This window comes from Fukomys damarensis, unplaced genomic scaffold, assembly GCF_012274545.1.
Source record: "Fukomys damarensis isolate Sample0158 unplaced genomic scaffold, DMR_v1.0_HiC HiC_scaffold_14, whole genome shotgun sequence".
NCBI classification, from domain to species: domain Eukaryota; kingdom Metazoa; phylum Chordata; class Mammalia; order Rodentia; family Bathyergidae; genus Fukomys; species Fukomys damarensis.
In genome coordinates, this window is record NW_022900926.1 from 73,819,062 (window position 1) to 73,823,614 (window position 4,553).

The 4,553-nt window shown below is 47.2% G+C and overlaps 1 protein-coding gene across 1 annotated transcript in view; it reads right to left on the reverse strand.

Moving 5' to 3' along the window:
- Zbtb24 (zinc finger and BTB domain containing 24) overlaps window positions 1-4,553 on the reverse strand; it is a 15,389-nt gene that overhangs the window by 4,639 nt on the left and 6,197 nt on the right. The window lies entirely within an intron of this gene.

The window sequence follows — 4,553 nt, forward strand, 5'->3', positions numbered from 1 at the left end:
CTTTCTTTCTTTCTTTCTTTCTTTCTTTCTTTCTTTCTTTCTTTCTTTCTTTCTTTCTTTCTTTCTTTCTTTCTTTCCTTTCCCTCCCTCCCTCCCTCCTTCCTTCCTTCCTTCCTTCCTTCCTTCCTTCCTTCCTTCCTTCTCTTTCTTTCTTTTTTTGCAGCACTGGAGAGAATCTCCAGTAGAGTATCTCTACCACTGAGATACATCCCCCAGCCCCTAAAATTTCTAGCACATGGCTTACGGGGACATATTCAAACTATAGTAACGACAAAGGTCTTCTAACTCCCTGGTTCTTTCTTTGTTTCCCTGTGTACAGGTCTGCAATCTTCAAATGAGTTACCCATTCATTCCTCTTTAAATTTATTCAAGTACTGAACATCAATAAAGCACAAAAAAACAGAAAACACAAGGGTACAGTGTATCTCAAAAAAAAGGAGGCGTGGCTACTTGATAAATAAACTAGGGTTGTCCTCAGCTGAGTGTGGAAAGAGCAACAGCAACACTGCTGAGTGGCAGAAGGAGAGTGAAGTGTGGGGAGAAAGGATCCAGGGAGACTGGAGAGAAACTTGGACCCAGCACTGCTACAAAGAGCACACCCTAAAGGCCTGTGTAGGAAATGTCTGTGTACTACAGCCTAGGAGGGGCAGGGACTTGCTATGAGCAGCAGTGGCAATCAAAGACAGGCTACATCTCCAGGAGCTATAAATTCTAGGCTGAGGACCCGTGGCTCCTGAGGTTTTTAGCAGAAGGATGAGGCACCAAAAGTACAAGAAAGTGAGCCTGGGAACGGAGGGGGCAGTGGGCTAGGGGCCAGCACTCCTGCAACAGACACACAAGGTGCTGAGGCCCAGACCGGGAGGTGGCAGGAGGCAGATGGACAAAATGGTGAGATGATAGGACCAGAGTGGCAACGGGACCAGCAGGCACTCCACTACAGAAGGGGCGGACAACAGAGATTAAGGTAAGGACAGAGGCTCCCCCAGGGTGTGGCCAGAGCACTATGCTGCTTCAGTGTCCTGGGGCCTCTTCTCAGTCCACTCCCCTTCTGCTTATCTAGCGGTGCAGCGAGTGGCAGGATTTGTTCTCCATCTGCTTAATCCTGCAGTGGCTGTCCTGGTTAATGGCACTGGTGCTCAGCCCTGCCCTTGAAGTGACCCTCCAGTTCTAATCAGTCCATACACTTTCATGCCAAAGAACCCTGCCTCCGTTGTGAGATGCAGCCCTGTCTTCCTTTTAAAAATGACTCAATGTTCCTTATAAACATGAGAAATAGAAAAGCATAAAGAATGTATCAGCTGTTCTTAGTCTCCTTAGAGAGCCACCTAACACCTGTACAGACTGATCTGTGCACACAAGTGAAAGGGAGAGCACCAGTGCATGCTGCTGTCCTGTCAAAGCCACATCGTTATTTAAAAGGCTGTGCTGCTGGACACTGTGACTAAGTTGTGACCCCAGCACTCAGGAGGCTGGGGCAGGAGGATGTCAGGAGCATCCCGGTGAGTTTGAGGTCAGCCTGGGCCATACAGTGAGTTAAAGGCCAGCGTGGAGTACACAGTAAGACCCTGTCTCAAAAAAAAAAAGGCTGTGCTGTGCACCACCAAGTATTGGCCAGAACCTACCAGTCGAATCCCTCACCAAGGGACACTAGGTTGTTTCTAAGCTTGTGACATTATAATCAGTCCTACCAATGATGAACAGCCTTATGCAAATAGAAAGATAGCTAATAAATACTGTCCAAGTTTCTTCCCAGTTTCTATATTATATTCCCATCAATATACATACGATGTCTGCTTCCTCAATTGCCAATCTAAGGATAAAAACCACACACATTCCTCTTCAATGACCAATGCTGCTGCCATGGTTTTATAGCTGACTACCTACCATTCCCATGTTGTCTTCTGCCAGGTTTCCTCCTGGGGTACACCCTTTCCTAGTTGGGATATTGGTACTCTGTCACATATGCAGCAACTATTCCTGCCCCCCAGGTGAAAATAATCTCCTGAATTCATCTCTTCATTCCACGCTGTTGACCTGATAGCCTTTATCTCCCTTCCCTAAAGGTCAGCTAAAAGGTGTGTCCAGGTCCTTCTGTCTGCTCATCCTCCTGGGGCTGGCCTGGGACCTTTTCAAGACACAAATCAAAGCATCCCTTCTCTTTGCCCGAAAGTGAGGCCTGCCTTTGCAGTGCTCTGCCTCTGTCCCGCAACCCCTGACCACCTGTCTACATGGAATTCCCAATACAGTCTTAGATGCTAGTTCTCATTCCCTCAAGCTTTGCGCTCCCTGCTCCTGTCTGAGTCGCCTCTTCTGGCTTCCTTTGTCAGCAAGCATGTGCTCTGGCTTCTGATCAGGTCTGTCCTCTGAATGTTTTCCCAGACCTTCTGGGAACAAGACCCATCCGCTCTCTTTGTTCCCATCCTAAAATTCTTAAGTGACAGTATGGAGAGTCCATAAGGAAGGTCATTGTGAGGAGCCCCACACTTGAGAAAGGTGGGGACAAGCAATACGAGCAGACCATCTCCCTGGGAAGCTCCTCGCAGCCTTACACACTATTTACAGGTACATGTGGTAGACCTGCATGTTTATAGCTCTCCCAACATCTCCTGAACTCCACACTCAAGTCATCAAGCAACCAAAATCTAATTCCTAATTTGTTCCCCAGCTTTTCCTCTTCCAGTTTCTTTTGCCTCCTCATCACCCACACACCTAATTATGAGCAAACCACACTGACTCTTCCTCAGAATGTTCAGAACTAGTCCCTCTGCCACCACTGCCACCACTACTGCGAGGGGCCAAGCCCTCACCACTACAGAGGCCTCCTAATGTTTCTGCTGCAGCTTTGCCCCATTCGGGCCCACAGAGTAGTGGGAGTGAATCCTAAAACAAGTTGTGTCACGGCCCTCCTCTTGGTAGAGCCACCTCACTCAGAATAAAACCTCACTGTGTCTCACTGTGTCTCCAAACGCAACCACTTACGAATTACAGAGGGTTACTTTGGACGCTCTGCCCAGGCCATGGAGTCAGAACCCTGTTTCCTGGGTAAAGTTTGTTTCCGAAAGTCAGAACTAAGCTGGGCATAGTGGCAAACACCTGTAATCCCAGCACTTGGGAGTCTGAGGCAAGGATCGCTGTGAATTCAAGGCTAGCCTGAACAACAAAGCAAGACCCTGCCTCAATCCCCCACCAAAAGTGAGCAGCCCTGCATGACAAGCACTCCAGTTGTCCCCGAAGTCCACCCACACCACCTCCTTCTCCTGCCAGCTTTCTGGCTCTGCGTTGGCCACGGCTGCCTCCTGGCACTCCTCCAGCAATCAGACGCTCCCCGACCTCGGACGCTCTCACCTGGACATCCACAGTGACTGGCTGTGCCCCAGCACTCTCACCTCCAGCCCAGACACCACACATCGGCGTCACTCCCAGAACACTGCGGACATAAGAGCAGCTCCCCTTCCTAAGCTGTGTGCTGCCTTTCACACTTCAGGCCCTTGTGACGTCTAACATGTTACATACCTGCTTATTCTGTCTCCCTGTTCAAATGCTGACCCTCACCAGCAGGGCTCTGTCCCTCTCATTCACTGTTGTGTCCTTGGGACCTGGTACCAGTAAATGCTCAGGAAACATGTACTCATAGATAAATTTCATGGAACGTATTAATGAGAACGTCTGCAGAAAGAGTAGAGACCTTTTCCATAAAATTCATACCCTTGAAGATAGTTTAAGAAACACTGATACAGGTTGAGTGTCCATTATCTGAAAAGGACCAGATATGTTTTGGATTTGGGATTTTTAAAAAGATTTTGGAATATCTGTGTATGTACAAGACATCTAGGGGATGGCACCCAAGTCTAAGCACAAAATTCATTTAAATTCATATAATCCTCATCCACATAGCCCAAAGATGTTTATACAATATTTCTAGTACATCTGAGATTTCAGTGTGAGGCACTATATGAGGTCAGCTATGGAATTCTCCACCTGAGGCATCATATCAGCACTCAAAATGCTTCGGATTTTGGATTAGAGATTCTCAACCTGCATTTAAAACACAAAGTCCAAAGCCAAATTGACATAAACTTTTGTAGACTATTTTAACAAAATCATTGATCAATCTACATTGGAAAGCTGTTCTTAGAAAATCTAACATGCTTACCAAAAGGTATAAGAGGACCATGGTTTTAGTTTTCTGATCTTTAGTGAAAAAATATACCACGTCCTAACAAATCCTGCCTCTTCTTTAGCCTTGTGGCTGGTTTTTGTGGAGGTGCTAGTGGTTAGGTGGTAGTTGCTGGTTCTAAGGGAAAACATGGGGAATTCTCACTGTCTTTGCTGCCTTTGTGTCTCCGAAGTACTTTTGTCATCTTCAGTGCTGAGGTAAATTAAAAGTGAAACATGGGCCGGGGATTTAGCTCAGTGGTTCCGGCACCTGCCTTGCAAGAGCAAGGACCCAATTACAATCTCCTATATAGGTGTGTGTGTGTGTGTGTGTGTGTGTGTGTGTGTGTGTGTGTGTGAGAGAGAGAGAGAGAGAGAGAGAGAGAGAGAGAGAGAGA